The sequence below is a fragment of the Adelges cooleyi genome, unplaced genomic scaffold (assembly GCF_023614345.1).
Source record: "Adelges cooleyi isolate 19-005CV unplaced genomic scaffold, UGA_ACOO_1.1 ACOO_flye_CR_arks_rails_tigmint_CR_PRNA_574, whole genome shotgun sequence".
Taxonomy (NCBI): Eukaryota; Metazoa; Arthropoda; class Insecta; order Hemiptera; family Adelgidae; genus Adelges; species Adelges cooleyi.
Genome location: NW_026096268.1, coordinates 5,364,617 through 5,386,625, shown reverse-complemented (window position 1 = coordinate 5,386,625; position 22,009 = coordinate 5,364,617). Strand labels below are relative to the sequence as shown.

At 33.2% G+C, this 22,009-nt stretch overlaps 1 protein-coding gene across 5 annotated transcripts in view; it reads right to left on the bottom strand.

The window, feature by feature from the left end:
• LOC126843726 (cGMP-specific 3',5'-cyclic phosphodiesterase) overlaps positions 1–22,009 on the bottom strand; it is a 49,380-nt gene that overhangs the window by 22,365 nt on the left and 5,006 nt on the right. For 3 of the 5 annotated variants that reach the window (XR_007686474.1, XM_050581432.1, XM_050581436.1), the window contains exon 2: positions 11,628–11,726. The exons of 1 other annotated variant lie outside the window; for it this stretch is intronic. The gene's annotated coding sequence lies outside the window, so the exon portion shown is untranslated. Of the gene's footprint in view, positions 1–9,176; positions 9,278–11,627; positions 11,727–22,009 lie in introns of those variants that run through there. One more of the 5 variants, XM_050581435.1, reaches the window with a different exon arrangement.

Sequence of the window (22,009 nt, the reverse complement as noted above, 5' to 3'; positions counted from 1 at the left end):
GGGTAATTTACAACATTCAATAGTATAGTATTTTTTTTTAATTCATAGTTAATGTTATCAGTTATTGTATTTAACATTTTATCCAGATTAGAAAGTTGACAAGTGCAGTGCAATTGTTATAAAAGCGACGGCGATTACAAAGTCTGTAAACTATATAATTTGATGTAATGATATATTTTATTAAAAGGCGTTACATTAAATTGTATACAACGAAACGCCTTAATCTGTACTTTCTCAGATTAATTAAGATTTACGACTATCAAACAATCGCGATGGATGCTCTGATTAAATAATACATTAAGCATCTCAAGGTTTTGGTTAAACTGCAGTGCGCGTCTTCGGTATAAAATAAAGATCTTATTTCGGTAGTATAACAGTCAAGGCTGCTATTTTAAAGCCGAAATATAAAAAAAAAATAAAATGATAATAAAAAAAAAACGTTTTTTTTCAAAATGGGATAATTAAACACTTGTTCTATTATAAGTGTCTCGTATTATACAATTTTCACATTTGAAAGATCTTGGACTGTTCTTAAAAATAGTAATTGCAAGCTTAATTCAACGACCAACGTACTTCAATTTTTTAGAGAAAATGATGCGTGATTGTTAGTCGACCTTACAGTACACCTACCTTGGTTTGTAACACGCATTCCGTGAGCACAGGACGTTATTCATATGCGAGCTTTAATCAAATTTGGACCCTATTACTGAACGCGCAACTCCGATTTTCATATTTAATTCAGAACTTACCAACGGTTCGTCCGTTTTTAACTGTTAAAAAAATGGAAATTAAACATTTTTTTTTTTACATAAATTACAAAATGTTTAATTAAAACTATGGGAATATTGTCTGAATAACGTATTTGCGTTAATACCGCAAAATTACTATAGATTTACCGAATTTTCAACAAAAATAAAACGAGAAAATTTGTATTAAGTTTATATTTTATACCCACGTAGAATTAACAGCTGAAAATGCTAATAAGTAAATCGCTAAGAATAAAAATTTTAAAGAGATAATAAACATTTTTATATTGCTTATACGATTAATGTGCAAACGTTTTTTTTTTTTAACACTAATATCACACATTGCCGTCTGTAATGTCTCTGTATAGTTCATTTGTGTAAGTATTTTATGCCTTTTGGTAATTTTTATACATAAGTTTGTTATATTTTCATACCTACCATGACGATCTTATACTGTCAGAAATTATTCAAAAATATTATAATTACAATATCGATTGCACTAGTATAATTGTAATGGCATAATTAACGTGGCAATATGCATCAACATTAATATTCACAACGTTGCCGTAATTTTATCATTTATCTCATTTTCTTCTTTTTTTTTTTTTGCAAATGCATACAAAAACATAACCGTAATTTATGTATAACTGTTGTTTTACTGTGAGTACGGACAAATGTCATGACCTGATTGCGTTATCTGAATATGAAATATATGATAATATGTCACGATAATATTTTAGATGGAGAAAATAATAAACGAACAACAAATAATGTATTTATACTAATAGGCGTGTTTGCGCACAGGTATCAAGACGAACAAATGTATATGTGCAAATTCCCTAATTAGTTATGACGACTTAGTTTGAAATATATGTTTGCTTTCGGCTCACCGTTAATGGCGTTTCATTTTATTTTATGCGCCGAAAGCTGTGTACATAAAAATAAATGCTAAAAATATAATATAAAAAGCTCGATGTAATGTCGACTGGATAATCGAATTATGCCGTACTGAAATATACATAAACACGGTAAATTGAAAGGGACTGATATGGTAAATCGAAGCTTAAGTGCTTCTGAGAAAAGTCTACTCACGGACTACCGATTTTCCTTCCCCCTTTTCCTATATATATTTATTATATACACAAACACAATATAATTTATAGCTTTCTTCTTTGCATTTTATAGTGAAAAAATACCGGATAATGCAGTACAACTTTAACTTATACGCATATAAATAGATAACGCTTGCCCAGTCTTTCGAAAAAAATAATAAATAATTGGTATTTATAATACTATATTTTATATTTTCTGTTATGCAAATACTACCCAACGTCGCAGTTTGTATCAAACCAATACAATATGATTTAGAGTACTTTTATCTACTGATTGTCTTACTGAGAAGTTTTTCGAGAATAACAACAACAAACGTTACGCTGAAAACAACTTATTTCTCTAAACGGCTCTAAAAACGTTTAATACTATCGTTTAATGATAAAATATTACACTATTATCTCATAAGAATATTTTCCATGTTTATTTAACTGCTCAAAACAAAACCGTTTCAAGTAAATTGTGTACGTTCGTCTAATGTACACCAAAGTTCAATTAAAACTAATGACCTAATCTGGTTGACTTTTATTAGTAATCTATTTGTACCGACAAATCCAAATTCAAAGAATGTACACCTGATTGCACTTTAACACAACAGCTGTGTTTCAACGACAGACGACAGTAGCACTAATTCACAGAAATACTTGTAATTTAATTAATCCAGCAGTTTTTAAACCGCCATTTTATATTTTTTAACTGTGTAACCGTACTATGAAACTTTCCAGTGTAGAAAATACAATATGCATCAAAACAAATATTCTGTAGCTTAATATTTGCAAAGTAAATCTGTTCAAACGTTAAGCTTAACAACCGTACTGTCCAATTTGAACCAGAAATAATATATTCTCCATCACGTACATTGATCCGTAAAGAACTCAGAATGAAATAGTAAGCTGCAAGGTACAATGGTCCGCACTAGCAGTACAAAAATATTCATTGAGTTGACTGAATAAAATTCGTCAACAACAACAACATACTCGTATTACAACAACCAGAACTTGATACATAAGTATAAAATTAATAATGCAAAAATATTATGACCATTTAAAAAAATAAATTTTTCCCCTTAAACAAATTTTAAATTAAATTAAAATTATACCAACATATTTTTTAATTATAAATTTATCTAATATAACTCTTAACTCGCTATCAGACATTACAAATTTACATTTTGATACACGTACACTAGAAAAGTTATAAATGGACTGGTTTCTATTTGTTCACTAGGGCCATTATAAGAACTATTAATTTGGCAGCGCGTCATATACAGATTACACTCTACAATCAACTTATAGCCTGTTAATGCCTAATGGTAGTAAACTTTATAGTAAATTAGTTCAAAAATAAAATTGGAATTCTTCCAGACTATTAGCTCGAACCAAAAGATAAATATATACAAAAAAAAGTAAACAGTAGGATAAACGGATAATTTTTGGCTTTTAAAGTATGCAAATTTATATTTAAAGAACACACAAAGCTAAATTTAGTTTTAATTAATTTTATAATTTCAAAGAAACATTAAAAGTTGCAGATTAAGTCTTGGCCTGGAAACGGTTTTGTTTGGCAAGCCACACAATTATAGTAATTATAAATTGTAAGCAATTTTTTAACAAACGTCATAAAAAATAATATTACATATTATTATACGAAACACGTTGAATGCCTCATGTCGATTTACCTAGAACCTGTGTATACAATGTGTTAACACGGTGTTACCACAAATAACCATATATTATTTATAGTAGACATATCGTACAAGTCTGATATTTATAATCGAATTATTATTGTAGACTACAAATTGTTAACATTTAAATATTTTTTTATTATACTTATTCCAAAATATAACTCAATAAATGCGGCGAGTTCCTCAAATGGGTTTATTTCCATAATCGACTGTACGCCAACCAAATGTTTTATAACTTTTGCCATCGTACATGTCAATTTTATTATGTTCACAGAGTATATATAAAATGACGTTTCACCGATATTGTACCAACCGAAATAATAAAAATAATTTGTAATGTTGTGTATGTATTTTATGGGTTACATTATGACCGGTTTCCGTGTTTTTCAACCCCCCGCTGAAGGGAAAAATTATGATTTCGAGTATCTGAAAAACGGTCGGTGATTTATGTTAACCGGACACGGTCGGCCCACGTCGGTTATGTCGCTGTCGAATCAAACGATGATAAATTCCCTAAACAGCCACGACCGAGTCAAAAACAGTATAGGTACAAATACAGTCATTGTGTTTTGCGGACGAAAAAGTATAATAATATACTAAATGCATATTTTATTGTACAAAGAACGTTTTCGCGGTATATTTAAAAAAATATGTATGTAAATATTATTTTTTTTTTTACAAACTTTCTACCATTTATCATCGACAACGACCCCGGTCGGTTGCTGATGACGAATGGGTATATATTGTATATTTTTACACCCCCTCAAAAGTTCGGCCCGTCCACTACTGGCCCGCCGGTATGTGTATGTATACTTTAGCCCACGACCGGGTTAAGCTTTAAATTAAATCCAAATCGAGCTGAGGACAACTCGTGTTCGCCGCCAGGTCCAATCGCCGACGTGTATAATATAATAATGTACGGGACGTGTGTTCAATGCGAAACAATCCTTTGCCGAAACCACAGTGTGCATTACGGCAAGTGTCTGAATCCGCAAACGTTTCCCTTTGGCCGTGATATACCGCATAAATAGTAGCCGTTTCATATATTATAACAGTACCCCGCCGATTTATTCCTGTCCAGTCACTTCGGAAACACTGCCAGCTGTACGTCACCGTTGAATGAAAATTTAAAATTAAAAAAAAACCCCAACCTAACCTAGACCATAGCACGCACACAAAATAGTACAACAAGGTACTATTTATACTTATTAATATTTTCCAAACATTTTTCAGATTTTTATTACGACCCTTCGACGCTACCCCTGTTTGCACATCGAGTTTTCATTCATAATAGGAATTTACATGAATTTGCATTAGGTTTTTAATCCAGTTAGGATAATTCTTGTGCAAGGCGTCAAGGCATTTTTGTCGAACATTTATAGAAATCACACACTACTATTGAATATAAATATTCGATAAGTATAATATGTATACATAATATATATAATTAGGTTTTGTATCTTATTGGTAGTAATAGCTTAAATTTGGAACAATTTAATATTTCTCAATATATTTATAAAATTTACGTGTAAACAGAGATGATGAAATGAAAATCTGAAAAAATATTGAGCTATATTTTATTTTCCACTTAGAGCCGATTGGATAAGTCGTATCAAACGTGGAATTTCACAAAACACTAATGTAAGGACAACTCTAGGGGATATGAGTGAAAAACATTTTTAAAAAAACCTTTTACAGCACCACTGCCGTTTGTATAGTACTCGGAGAGCTTTAAAAATTAGAAAACTTAAAAAAAAGTAGTTAGTTTTTATCGATTTTTTACAAAAACTTTTAAACGCTATATTGGGAAAAAACCGTATAAGACTCTCGAGTGCCACAAAAAAAGTCTTGATATTTTAATAAAGTCAAATGTTTATTTCCTTGTTTAAAAGAAATGTTAAAATATCACATTTTTTTTTTAATCTATTTAAATTCGTGACGTCGCGTCGTCGACTTTAATATTAATTGATATCGCAGAGACATAATATTTCTAAAACGATCTGTCACTTCTTAGCCGTTCAATGATTACATTAACATCTCATCTCCATGGCGACTTTAAAATTGTATTTATGAATAAACGTTACGCCCTAATGACGTCAAACAAAAGAAGCGGTCAAAAAACGCCGTCAAAGGACGCCGGAAGTCTCGTCATCTTGGTCCAACGGTTCACCCGACAAACTGGACACTAAATAGATTAACTCGAAACCCACGGATAAAAGGGTCAGTACAAATAAGATGAAATAGCCCATTTAAAGATCAAACGCTATCCGTCCTTAGAATGTTACTGTAATTAACTCGATAGTAACGCAGATATGAAATCGTTTACGCTCTCGTCCAAACTTAACATCTTTATTTTACCTAAAAAGTTTAACCGCAAAGGAATTTTTCATATTTAAAAAATATCCGGTAATTGCTTTTTTTTTACAAATACTGCTATTGACAGTCTACACAAAATAAAAATGAACACATTTTTACGCGAACTTTATAATAGAACCTGAATAGAACCAAAGCGATCGCAAACGAATTTAATATAATATTTATAAGGTTTTTATAATTTTACAATGACTACAAAAAATATTGTATGTATACGCGCTTATACACTTACTTTTTCTTTCACATAAAATTATTCCACCGATTAAACTTTCGATTCGACGTCAATGCTAACACTATAACAAGAAGCAAGTACTTAACGCGATTTTTATTTTAAAGTCCCGGGTAGGTACGGTAAGTCTTTTGGCTTACTTGTGATGCTTGTGCGAACGGATATTGTCAAAAGAGAGTGGTAGTGTATAAAAGGTATACATGAAAATCGAAAAATACTTTCTTTATCAAATATAAACCGTCTGGAAACTTTTTGCGGTCCCTATACTTTGTATACTTTATTATTATTATTGACTTCTTTTCTATAATCGAAAATAATTATTATATTAAGTACCATAATACAGTAACGTTATACTGTTAAAGACTCGACAAATATAATCAAATTTTCGATAAGGAGAACGATTAGTATATTTTAATTTCGAGTTCAATGAAAGCCAATGTTTACGCTGTTAAAATATAAGAAAAACAAAAAAAAAAATTATGTGAACTTTGATGTTACATTCGTCTAAAATCAAATAAAATCAAAAAAAATAACCAGACCTAATTCTAATCAGAGTTTCAACTATATATACGTTTATTGAACAGTTTCATACGGAGAATCGTATCCACTGGATATGGTATTTTCTTTATAAAATATATGTTAGCTTTGAAAAAAAAATCCTCACGTGTAACTAAATAAATAGTCTGATTTAATTACGTACATATAGCAGAACTGGGAAAATGCCGTCGTCACGGTCGCATTTGGTGCTGCAATATAAAATCGTCGCCTGGAATCTATCCAAACTGAAGCGATGCGGCTCTCCTACATACATAGACACAGTCAGATTTATCGTTTGGTTTCACCGACTTAATGAAAACAAGGATGTTTTATAGTCACATTAAGCGAGGTTTTACAACAAAGCAAACTATGCCTCAATTAAAAATAATACATATAATTAAATATAACTACATTATCGCGTTCGGTTGTAAACAAATATTTATAATAAAAATGAAATGCGTTGCCCGCCCATACCTACCAAATTGTCAGTTGCCAAACGTACCTAATTCAGTAAAACAAAAAACCTAAATGACAACAAATCTACGAGGTAATAAACAATCTGAGCATGTTTTTGCGATTATTAAAATAATAAAATACAAGTGCCGAAGAGACCGTTTTCTTTATCTATCGATTATATAATATGTTTTATTCGAACAACGTAGTAAAAAAGCGGAGGCGTAAAAGTTAAATAAGTAACGGTAAAGTGAATACCGGCTTGAACTAACAGCAGAATGGTTAGCTAACGTTTTTGGACACCAAATCCCCAGAGCATTGATTCTAAGTCACATGGGTAGAATTTATTGTTAGTTCCGTGCCGATCGAACAGTGTGACCGCAGGAAATAAGCAAGTGAAATTGTCGCTGGCGGTTATGGTTTTATTTGCTCTTCTTCCTATGTCAATCCGCCTATTCTGCACGGCTACTTTCCTCTTTATTCGTCTTACACCCTTCCCTCCCCTCGGTCGTCGAGGGCCCCTTTTAAAGTTCAAACTCAATGTGACTTGTTCCCACTCAAAATAGCGCAATCCGATTAAGTCTCGCACAACAATTTATAAAAATATGTATTCTCCAAATGTTTTGTCGAGGTTTGCTTGAATGAAAATATTATAAATAAAACATTTGTCGGGGGTTTTAAAAAAAAATTATATATTATGTTATGTATTTATTAACGATAAGACAGATGACCTGTCACCCCGATTCGAAAAAAAAAACGATAAGACAAATTTTGGTTTCCTAACAATATACAGCAAAAATAAGATATCAATAATCCAACGGCTTTGAATTGGAAATGGTAAAAAAATCCGGATAATCCGGATGTCCGGATCCGGACAATAACAAAATGAATTATCCGGATAATCTATATTATTAAACTGTGTTTTTGCCAATCCTATTCTGTTTGGCATTTAATTTGCATTATTGGGAAGTGTATGTTCCCATGCCAATAAATATGACTCCTTCATATTGAATTATCTTTAGTTACTATGTAAAAAATAACTTCATCAAATTTCAGTTACATTATTGTCCGTGTATATAAATTGAACAGTTTCGCTATGATGATGTAATACCAGATTTATTTAACATACTTGGGCAAAAGATTTAAGGTGGAAAAAAAATAAATTTGACATTTCTACACATGAATTATACCCGTTTGTTAATATATATTTGTACTTCTTTAATTATTAGAACGAGAATACATTGTAGAAGCCAAAGGGACATAGAGATCTGATCCGAGATATAATAGAAAAGTGTAATTTAATTTAAAAAATGAGATTTTAAATTCGGGGAAAAATCATATAAATAATTTTTAACAAAATTTGGCGGGTTTTTACCGGCCACCGACACGCTATATACACATAATTTAATACCGTTTTATGCAACAGAGTTTACACAATTTACGTCAAATTTTAAATGAATTATGCAAACGTTATACTGAACATAATATTATGACGAGGATAAGGTTTCATCAACAATATCGGGTTACAAGGCCTACATAATGTGATCGGGTAACCGTCGTACAACAACACAAGACAATTTTGTTGATTATAATATTTTATTTTGTTTGCAGAAAGTTATACATCTGTTCGCTTTTGAGAAACATTATTTTTTACTCGTCTTTTTCTGAGTTCAGTGTCAAGTGTCAAATATATATAATAGTTATGCTGAACTTCCGAGGGATTAAAACGAATTCGATTCACATACAAACTGGTAAGAAAGCGTTTATACAAACATACGATTGTAATTTGAAAATTTGCCACATAAACTGTTTACGAGTTTTGTTTGGGTAAACGGATGCTTCGGGTTATCACTGTGGGTACACTGTATAGCCCTATAGTATATGGAAATGTACCATACCATTAGCATTGAAACGTCCAGACCCCAGGGTAACTATACAACGTTTCCCTACGGATGAATAGTACTCAATAAAACGGCAGAGCTTAGGCATATAAAACTACGGTAGTTTATCGTTTGCGTGAGACAACATTAACGTCAGTACATACTTAGTTTGCAGACCGCAGTCTCGCAATTTATACTTGGTCCATTATCATTAACTTGATCAATTATTTTCATGCGTCTACTATTGCGGTATGAGCAGCACAGCTAGTTCTTAATTAATTCTAAAACAAAATAAAAAAATTCAAGGTTTCATTGTGGCCGGATGGCGGATGCATGTTCAAAAAACTTTCGGTAATAAGAATTTACAAATATATCTCTGTCAGCGATTCCATAGGGCCTTAAAGTCCCGTTAAGTTGATGATGATGATGATGAAATATATCTTAGTACATTAACGAACTTTGCTTTCTGTTTGGATATAAATCGAACACTTGCTCGGCTTCGCGTCGGTAAGACTGTGCACATAAAATAATCGTATACCAGCTAAAAGTGTTTCCCCTAAGTATGTCACAAGGCCGAAAATAAAATGTTAATCATACTTCTAAAGTGGAATTTCTACGGTTATCTCGTCGTTTTTAATCGTCTCGCCGGTGTAGCGATTTTCATAACCATGAATATTTAGTAGCTATTAGAATAAAACACATCCCGCAGTAGGTATACACCCGCACGGGTTGCACATTAACACTTATAAAATATGCATGCAAAATATTATGACGCCATAAATCATATAGCTTTTTGTAGTACACGTACAATAATATGTAATATTCGTTAAAATATTCTTTTGATACTTTTCAATTCCGCACTCAAATCCTGAACGCAACCAAAACTAAGCCGAACGGTTAACCACAAATTTGTGTAGACCTATATTTATATAAGTAAGAATAAAAAACTGCATGTGTTATTCTTAATGACCGCAAATTCATATAAATTGTACATATAAATCATTGGAAAAAAAAATTGGACGTAAAGAAAAATGAGATAGATTTCGAAAATCCGCTTGCAATGACTTTTCAATGAAATATTATTTGGCACACGGATATTTTTTTCATTTTTCCGTCCTTCTTACTTATTGTATCATAGTATGCCTGAATGGGCTACTGACTTAACGTTTTTCAGTGGTCTCGGCTGCAGACACTTTGGGATAATTTATTGCTCTGAGAAGTACATACGTTTAGCAGAAATAATATTTCGGTAGATATATCAAAATGCTATCTTAAAAAATGTATAGGTGTAAACTATTGATTCATCGCAGCAGTAGAAAACGGTACAAAGCAGTAGAACACCTGAGCGAAAACGGTTAATGTGAATTTATACTATAAAAATAGTAGTAATACAATTATCGCATGACAATAAAATTTAAGAAAAACATGATAATTATTATTGTTATAAGATATTGCAGATACATAAAGGCCATTAAAAACCACATAAAACTAATCTTTTCCTAATTATAACTCTCAATGTGTTTGCTTAAACTGTTTTTTTTTAATGATTGTTCATATGGTAAGTCACAAAAAAAAAACACTCCAACCCACTTTCTTATGTATAATTTTTGTGGTTAATCTCCTCTAGTACTGAAATCAGTGTTTGTACATTCTAATTGAATTGGGATGTGACGTAAATTATCCTATGAAACACAGTTTCTTTAATTAAATTGAAAACCTTAATTTATGTCATTCAAATCCAACTGTGCAGATAAGCTAACACAACTATCTGCAGCGTGCCAATAGAAAAATAATACAAATAAACTTTAATTGATTTTCAAAGGTAAAGCTAAATACTGCGTACGTCACAACTTATCTGGAAAGTTCTTTAATTATATTATTATTTGATGTTTTATATAAGTTAACTAAAAAAAAACACTTTTTCTGATGGAAAAAATATGATAAATAATAAATTGTTTATCAACTTACAAACCAAGGTTTCCTTTTAAATCTGCAAGTTGTCTTTAAGCTTTACTCTGCCCTCCGGTAAGTTAATTTTCTCTTATAATAATACATAAAAGATCAACATTAAAGGAATTACATTTTATCACTGAGAATGTTACCCTTTGTTATAGCAACAACGGGTCGTTATTTCAAGAGCCTAAAACACAATGGAGTTTTGAAAATTCTACAAAAGCTTCTAATTAACTTTCAGCTAATGCAACTCATTGTTTTATAAAATATTTCCACAGGAATAGTAATTTCAAGATTAACACAAACTCGGATGAATTTCATTGAAGTAACCCCCTTTAGACATTCCTGTTTAAAACGATTATTATTAGACGAATGTCTACGAAATTAGTTTACTAAAATGTAATTTACAGGATTAACATATCAAAAGTGTTTTTGCAATAATATTACTGCAGCTGTAGTTTTATGTTCAACAGCTTATACAATTATTTTACGTGATAATAGTAATAACTTGATTTTTTTTTTAGGCCTGCAATGCGGTTAGGTACAAATACTTTTGAATCGATGATAGGTACATCGTTTTTTTTAGTGTTCTGCGACGTTTGGGGTTTTATAGTACCCTACCTGTCATAACTTTCCAAAGAAAATATATGTTAAACACTTGCCTATGCCGTTGTCTTGTGCGGTGGAAAAAAATCTGTGACTATTATCGTTGGTTTTACTGTTGGTCCATTTGGTTCGCTGCCGCCATCACGGCGAGTAAACTGAAAAAAAATAGTATAATATTTCAATTAGACCGAGCTCTTGTGTCGTTTCGCAGGCGTATCGACCGCCTAAGCACGGCGGTCGTCCCACATGAAATATTAGCCACTCCGGTTCTTTTCATCGCTAATAATACACACAACCGTTTTAAAAATATATCAGTCTGTTTCCGACTTTTGCGTTACATAATAAAGAACGCGGGGTGTCGTCGTTTTGACATTATAACGAACAAATAAAAATGAACAACCCGCTTATAAAATATCACTTGCACAAATCGCGTTACGGGAAATTATCATTTATTCATATTGTTATGTTCGGCTGTAATCGACAAAAAATTGATGTACGATTTTTTCTTTTTTTTTGCTTTTGGTTTTGTCCTGAAATTAGTACCTATCCGTCCGTGTACGCACTGATCAATTAGCTTACGGTTTTAATTGGTTGGGTTTTGCACGTAGGTACATGCGGTATACAGTGCACTCGATGGCCGGGTTTCCAAAACGCTTGTGCTCTCCACGTTAAACAGGATGTGCTCGGGTTAATTTGACCCCTGCGCCCCTTGCCACGCGCGCCTCGTCCACCCACATACACTGCCGTTTTTCCGTTTCCGACCTAAATGTAACATTTTACTTGACGCATTTCAAACTTGCCCGGCCGTTAATGATTTATACAACGTCAAAACGACCTACCGCTCCCCGAGTGATACGCGTATCGGTTAGGTTTATATCTATTTAATTGATACGTTTTACCCGGAGCTATATATATATATATGTATGTACTCTGTCTCGCGAGAGAACGACACTGCGCAGAAACCCAACCAAAACGCGTCACTCTAATGCGTTTTGGTTTCCGCGCCGTACCGTTCTCTCGCGAGACAAATATTAAATATCGATAATAACCAAAGTAGCGAAGGCAATGTAAAAAATGTGAAAACCACATTATCGCGTGTTGGAAATTAAACGTTGAAGTATCGACAAGTGTGCAAGCGACTATAGGGTTAATCGTCCGTCCAGAACGATTTGTTGCCGCCGTTACCCGTATAGTATAGCAGTTCTCGCAGCACGATGAAAATATGTTTCTGATACCTGTTGATTGATGATTTATTCACACGTAAAAGCAACCCACATTGCACTCCGCCTTCAGTACAATCTTCACACCTCAATTCCCTAAGCATCGGCCGAAAAAGAGAAATAAAGAAAATGTTTCCTGGCCCTACGCTAGGCGAAACGGTTTTTTGTTATTTTTTGGTTTGTCCAATGGTTTATTGATAGCACTTTATCAAAAATTATATCTTTATTTGGCGGAATAAAGAACCATCTGTAGACTTGCTACACGAAGAAATCGGTTTAGGAGAGTCTGACACAAAAATAAAAACCATAATTAATTCAAAGCTAAATTATATCAAAAGCTAAAAGTTTTCGCAAAAAATTAAGCATACTGTATTACCTAAGTCCGATATTCAATTCTGTGTTTTTTTTTCGGAAATAAAACAATATTACTATGTATTATGACTTTGGAACAAAATTCAAACGGGATTGCCGAAACGAATTTTAAAAATTGAAAAACTAATAACTAGTGTACGTTATATGTATATACATACACGATTTAGATTTCCCAAAAGGATTTGGTATTGTAAGTTCATTTCCATTTATGGAAATAAAAAAAAGCCTTAGTACGACGCTCGTTATCCCAATACCGATAAACTTTAGTAGGTATTTTTTTTATGTGACTGTCCTGTTGTTAAATTACCCAAGGGGAATTAATTAATCCGCTCGCCTAATCCCAAAACGTAATTTCAACTTGTATTATTGGTATACAATATTATACCAATAGGAAAATCTGATTTAAGTCATCCGATCGGCTTTATACAAACCTTTTTCAAGAGTTTAAGTCCTCGTTACCGCGGTCGAAGGTTTATACGGGAAATAATTTTACTAAAACTGTTACAGCTGCTTTTTTTGTTATTATTATCTCGTTTTTAATCGAAATCGTTTGTATTCTGGACAAATCCAATTCCCACAAGTTGTAATGGGTTTCTAATTTATTTTTAAATGAGGTACGAGAATATGCAATCCAAAGGGAATTATTAAAAAAATTAATTCACGCGTTTCTATTTTATTATATCACCCAACAGTTTAAGCGAAATATATTTAATCGGCCACGCTCCAATGATGTTTACTTTTGATGTTTGATTTGTATAATATGTATACATTACCATTGGATTAAATACTTAAATCGTTGTATACATTTATAAATGTTACATATAGATTGAATTTGACGAAAGAAAACCCAACGAACCGGAATCATTTGATAGTACTAACAGTTCAAGCGTTAATTGATTAACTAACCGCATGTTTTTTTTTTTAACATTTCGAAATCATATGAATAATACGTAAACTATACGATTTATCTTACTAGTTTACAAAAATAACAGTTTATTAAAAATTGCTGTAAAAATATTGAAATATTTGACATGTCAGTTTGATGTCCAATTTACACTACCAATCAAATCATAAATATTGTGCTGTGATTTCCCTTATAGCAATAATATTTTCAAAAGGCTTCTAAATTAATAAGAAAAAATATTTTAGTAATAATATTGTACAAACTTTAGTTTTGGGTTCAGAAAATATAATAGTATTTGTTGAACAACATTTTGTTATTATAATTATAAACCGATAATCTCTGACAAAATCATATTTATTTGAAATGTTTAAAACAGGTTTCACATTTTTTTTTTAAACATTGTTATGCTGTAATAGTCTATGTTGAACTCTGAATGAGTAAATGTATTTTCTAATATCATTTTAAAAACTTCCATTACTGATTTCAATAAGTGAATGTTGTAAATAAGAAATTTGACGGATAAGCTTTAAGTTTCCATATTATGATTTATGATTGACTCGCAGTATACCAATCATTCTATAAATTGTGTACTAAAGTTTTGGCTCAATAAATATTTGTAAAATAAACAATAAAAAAAATACCGTTTATTCGGCGGATCAATACTGTGCAGTTGTAGGATTAAAATATGATTTTTTTTCTCCGTTATTTTATTGCTTTTATGTTTGTTCGTGTATTTATAATAAAAGCTTTTTTATAAATTAAAAATCTCGAGCACGCTTGTAAATTGAAGTATTTTAGTAGTTATCCTGTAGTTATGCAATTACGGTAATGCGTTTTATATAATCGAATATTTCATAAATAAAAAAAATGTAAAATGTGCGAGAGATAAAATTATTGGAATAATTTTGTTTGATGCATTGAAAATCGGTAGAAAAATACAAAATTGGCCATGTCGTTTATTTTTCGACGGAAAAAGTTTTGTACCTACTTGACAATATTAAACCAACCCCTTCCCCCCGCCTCTGCAGACTGCCAGGGCTTTTGACTGTCAGCGATTGCAGAGCAAGAACGCCGCCGTCAATAAACATTACCATTGGTCGTGACGAGCTTAGTATACATTTTGTCGACAAAAAAATAACATTTTGTTCGTTTCAATCTCAGCTGCGCAGGTATTCTCTTCCTACTGTTCAAATTCATCATCCGTACAATGTGTATCGACTGAAAACTAATTTGGACTCGACGGGAACACGTACCTATTACAATACATCTATAAATACATAAAATAATAAATAAATAAATATATTATATGGTACACCGTTGACGGCGAAACTGGCACATGGCAGAGTTACGAAAAACACGTATTTATCCTGAATACTAATACCCAACCCGGCGACAACCCGGACAGGTATATATATATATGCCGGTTGTAGTATTTGGACACACTTCATCCGACCTAATCCACCAACTTTTCCATTATGTTATCCCGCACAGCACCGAGAGTCACGTAATGTTTTGTTCTCACACACACACACACACTGTACTTAAGTGGGAAACAAGAGCACGAGAGGGTACACAATATATATATATATAGCTATAAAATTGTAAATAAATACAATTGTATTTAGCCGACGTGTCGAAAAATGTCATGCGACCCTTTGACAAATCGTTTACTGTATATGTCTGTCGTAGGGGGGACGTTTACGCACTTGACCCCGATTTCGGCCGTGCCCAGATAACTTTTCCAAAAAAAAAAACGGTCGCGCTGACAGCTGAAAAGTGTAATTCGCTGCTCGGCTGCCTATTTTGCCGCCGGCTTTTAATATTTAATAACATCCGCAAAGGCCACGGTGCGCTGGGTTCTGCACACACAACATTAATATATATTATTATGTACGCGCGGCTTTTGTCAAACAACGGCCGGCACCTTTTTCGTAAGTCAATTTTTAGGTCGTGTATTTGAAAATTTTGTCGAAAATAAGCAAATCTCTGGAAGCGGCGGGCATACGGATCGTTTGAACAGGAAAGTCGTCAAGTCCCGTTTACCGCCTGACGGCAAACAAAATATTTTCATTTGACGATCAACCACAATCTTATAGATAAAAACTTGAAATACTTCCATCATTATTATAGAGAAGAAGAAAAGCGTGCGCAGCCTTAAACCGCCAGATATGCCACCAATCAATATAGGTTCCTTTTCAATAAATGTTCCTGGAATAGTAAATAAAATTTTATCTATCAGATTTGACCCTCAGCAATACAATAAAAATGTCTATTACATTTTTTAAAAACTAGGTTTCTTTCACAAATGTTTTTTTTATAGAAATTTGAACTCTGGCTTTTCGTTCCAAGACACGCGATAAACACCGTTTTTTTTTTTTCGAAATATTTTATAATTTTGTTCAAGATAATTCCCTTCAGAATGATGAATCTTGTCATCTCCATAGAAATATAATACGGTCCCCCTTTTTAACCGATACACAACATATAGGTATGTGTTTTCGTTAACAATTATGATAACCGGAGTTGTATATAATAATAAAAAAAGAGTTTTCTGAGTTCATTAGGTCCAATAAACGCGGTCGGTTTAAATGTATTATATCCCGGCCAACGTTTTATCTTTTATTATAGTCTCCCGAGTTTCAATCATACTACAACATCCGACCTCGCCGTGGCAGTTCGTTAAATAAGATGCCGCCTAGTAGGCTGCTTGTCTGCGTATATATATATATATATATATATATAATAAGTCCGGCGTACAAGATTGTAACAAGTCCGACCAGTGAAACCCTACGGACCAGGATAAGCTTTTCACGTGTACAATATCCGGAATGGTGGCGGCTGTGGATTATCGTCAAGCCCGTCTCGTGTATACTTTCTTGTTCCGGTGCGCTCATCCCGGATCAGTGTACATTGTATCGGCCGTTATTAGGGTTTGCAAGACAGACATAAAAAATGAAAAAGGCAAAAAAAAAGTTTTCCCCATGAGAAAACTGTATTTAAACGTCACGGTTGCCCGCTGCACACTTCCACTTTAACCTTTCGTGAGCTCAACTCTGCCTTGTTATGCACGTAGAACGTTCCGAGCTGGATCAAACAAATAATGCAACCCAAAAACTTACCGAAGAGCCAAAAATCTCAAAATCGCATTTTTTTGGGTTAGAACATTTCTTCTTAGCACGGCAGTATACGCGTTCGCCGTGCAAATACAGATACCGCGTTGTGCAAAATAAATCACAAAAAACATACATACATACATTCATTCGACAAGCGACGACCGCATGGTGACTTGTTTGCATTACGCGCATCAAAAAAAAAACCCTCGAACGTGTCTCCTTGTTCAATATTTATATACATGATTCCTGTAAATCGCTGTCGTTTTCCTCCAGACGTCCATAATAATAATATTATCCTTGGGGAATATCGTCTCGGACTCGGTATTATAATATACATTTTATATATGCACACCAGTGACGGGCATTTCCCTCGATCAAACCCACACGCGCACTTATGTGTGTCCGTAGTATAGGTATTTAGGTATGCAATAATATTATTATGTTATAGGCGTATTATGCATTATGTCAAGAGTAATAAAAATGATGCCATAGACTCGACGGTGATTTAAAAAAAACCAAAGATTTCTAACATTACCTATACATATTATTATGTAACCCACCGTGAATAAATATATCTATTAAACGGTATATGTAAGTATCGACGACATTCCAGCTCTGTCCGTGTCATCTGTTGGCAATAACGTTTACGATCGGGAATAGGGTTTTTTTTTTTACTATTTCGCTATCGTTTGATTAATATTTCACCGTAATAGCGTAGGTACTTTTACGGTCGATAAACGCCTAAGCAGTCGTTTCACGGGACTAAGGTGTAATAATTCCAAGTAGGTACCAAAGATTTTATTAGGTACTTTTTTTTATTATTACCGAACAACTCCAAACGTCGAATACAGTACTTATCGGACATTTTTATTTTTAGTCACAGTTTGGCAACAGTTTGTTGCCAAATCATTAACAAAAAAAAAACAAAACAAATAATTCAATATATAAAAATGGTTTGTTATAACAAACCATTCGTTATTGGAACAATATTTATATTCGTGTAAATAAATACTAATATACAATTAATATTCAAACACGTATATTTGTTAATTTGCCGAGTAACAAATAATAATTCAAGCAAATAAATTTGTTATTTCGATTATTGGAATAATCAATTAGTTTTTCAACCGAATAATGTTCGAAACTCTTGAGTAAGGAGTAGCTGTATAGTACAGTTATACAGCTATGTTATTGACAACAAAGCGCCGCCAGTTTTTGACATCCGTATAGGGTGGAGGTGGTGTATACTTCAATCCCGCTTAACCCTCGGCATTTTTTTTTTTGAGTTTTAACTCAAAAAGTAATATCCCGTGTATGGCATGAATTCAATAGCGGTTGGCCCGATGCTTTTTCAAAGAAAATATGTTCCTGTTCTATTCCTACTGAACATAGCTACATAATAATAGTACTAAGTCGACGGTAATTCGTTCAACTTGTAAACAAATATCGGATAATATTGTAAAGGGACAAAATGAATTAATTAATTACAAGCCGTTTAATGTATTTTTGGACGCAAATAATTTTGCTTCGATCCGAAACCGAACAATTTTTAATGGTTTTAAATAATTATAAAACGGTTTTTTCTTCTGATATTAAGTTTCTCCACAACATCACTATTAAAACGGGACACCCGATAATCGCTTACCTACTACTTGCGTCGGTCTATTTGAACAATAAAAGTCAAATATCGTTTTTGAAAAAAATACATTTATATTTTACACTGTACTATTTTCCGAATATCGGCGCATAAATACTTTGAACAAGACCCGTCCCCAGTACACACTAAATTATAGCGTGTGCTTCAATAGCGTTTTGTATTTGGAAACTAGCCGGTTTATTACTCTTATATTGTGTGTATGAAGCCCTAGACAACACTCGGTGTAGGGCATGTGCAACGTACGCGGTCACCGATATCGATTTCCTTCCTATAGTAATAATAGTTATTATCATAGCTGTTACGGCATAAAGTCAACGTTATATGGTATACCTTACCGTACGTTAGTTAAGAAAGTACTAATACTTTTAAAGTGTTTTGTACCGACGTTTGGTGGAAAATATTATGGTTTAAGCGCGGTGGCGATTTTCAGTTAGAAAATCATATTATACAATTTTGTCCGCAGCATATTTTCCGCTGCAAGCGTGCAATTAATAGAAAACAATCAATCGAATACATTGTTTTTGTGTACATAATAATATACATGTATACTATTATTAAGACAGTGGGCGATTGAGCGTCATGAATTTGTTCACTCTTGTCAATAAAACCGGGATCGATACTCACCATGCGATTTTTGAACCACGAGTTTGGAAAACATTTCGATATTAAAATAGAACAACAACTTAACCTATTGATTTCCGGCTGTATAATATGCTGTGTAACCGTCGCCGCTCCGGTCCAACGGCGGGTATACCGGGTTAATGGTTTTCCGCGATCAACCGCACCTTGGCAGTTTATTTAAGTACCGAAATATTTTTAATGTTCGCGTCAGACGGTTAATTGAACTGATTTTACATTTTTCTGAGCTCACAAAAGTCCACTGTGAGTCGATTACACCAGTAAACGTCCGAACGGTCATTTTCGACGTTCATCAATCACACCAGTGACAATGACAAATTTATACCCAAAAGTCAAACGACAGAGTACAGACCGACGCGCATTTCTCTCTTTGACGTCCTTTCCGCAAAAACCGACTTTGTATCGACTTTCCGCCAACGTTTCACATTAGCTGTGATAATATATTTATATAATTCCTGCGACGATACCCGCAAAACGTCACATTGTATATGCACATATGATACAATCTTACTCAATATGCAGCGCGCAACCAGATACCGGATCGACCTACAATATCATCTTTGTTTATAAATATTCGCAATATCTCCTGTACCGCGAAAAAAAAAACCATCACCTTTGAGTGTTTTCATCACGAGTCATCCGTTTTCAATGTAATATTCTATAGTCTTGAGTTAATAATCAAAATCGAAATTTATTTTCTGGAAAAACGAGTGGACCCACTCGAATTGATCGCATACAATCAAGACTTATGTACACAAACAAATAAACGTATCCAATATCAACACTTTATTTTGAACAATTTATATCCAAAACGGATCTGCAAATGTATTTTATAATGCCCGTCCGCAGAGGCGTTTTACAATTATTTTCAACGTTAGTTTTGACAAAATAAACAATACAGTTCGGCAACCTTTGGCACGAGCTATAAATAAAGATATCAACTACAATGGTTTTCATTTCTGCGAATAATAATAAATTGTAATCGTTCAAGAGATACACAAAATACAGCATGCAATTAAAATCCCGCTTCATCCGTCCCCAACCAACCCACTCCTCACACCCTCGCACAAAATGTAGAAGTGTTTGTTGATTTGTGTTTTTTAGCTTGGAGCTACCGCTTTATGTATACCATATACCTACTCACAATACTAGTATTGCCTACCTACTTTGTTATATTACAATATGTTTAATGGTGAAGGTATAAATTGGCAGAAATGGCGCCCTCGTTGTTATCATAATACAATATTACATATACGGTACGTATTATGTTATATTACAACAGTCGGGTTCATAACGAAAATCGACTCATCTTTCATCCACATCAACGTCGAGGGTTCCTGTACATTATTTTTATCATCCCTTGGCCGCAAAAAAGTTTACCCGGCAGTGCGTACGACGTCATCCGACCTTTTATGATTTTATGATTTTGTCAAACGCCGGCCTTTACAATGACAATAGTAATATCCTCCGAGTTTTGAAACAAAAGCAATATCTCTCGTCGTTCGCGTATAACAGTACTATGTATTGGAAGGAGGAGATTTCTTTTTGGTTTTGTTTTGTTTGGGACAATATATTAAACACCGTAAAATAAAAAAAACTTTATACTTTTTTTTTATCTAGTCAAAAGAACACTTTTGTTAGGCTCTTTGTGCGTACATGATACAGTATACACTTAATTAAGACACCGTGTATTGTGCCAGGCTTTTTTTTTTCACAGAAACGACAGCTTGAAAATAAGCCGCATTTCCTGCGAGAAAAAATACACTATAAGGTCTCGATGAGTAGTCAGTAACATAATGTCCATGATGTAAAATTGCAAAATAAACCGCGTTCGTTGGCCATAACGGTTTTATTGAGCGACGGTAGTTTTTAATTTAGCCAAAGACGAAGAAGTGTTTTGATGGACAGAACCTTCGGTAGACTAAAGTACCTTAACGTCTGACAGCTGTTGTCGCAAATGACGTCTGACATGAAGTCGATCAGAAATCTAGAATCGTTTTTTACACTACAAACAAGAAGACGTTAAATAGAAACACGATGGAAAAAGTGCGAAGTGCTCGAACTTTAGCCGTCGAACCGTTTTCAGACGTTTCTGATTGTGTCTGTAATGACAGAAATAGATAGACAAAAGAACACCGCGCTCTTGTTGTAGCTTTACATTGTCGCATGTGTGTCGGATGTTATTTTTATACCGGTTTGACATCAAATTAAATCCGGTCATTCTCTACTTTCTCGATTCTGCAATATAAATTCTCGTTAGTCCGTTTCTTCGTCTAACCGCGTCTCTTTGGACGGTACCCGAAGAAATTTATCGAAAAACAATATTTATCCTATTCCATAGAATAATATATACCTACCTACTGCAGTGTATCCTCCTCGTAGTGAAACAATTTACAAAACTATTTCCGTTTGGTGGTGTATTTCAACGTTTAATTCCATACAATTACCTCGACAAAACCATTCTAAACACGCGATATTAAAATATATATATATATATATATATATTATGTAATCGTGCCTGCCCACCTAATGC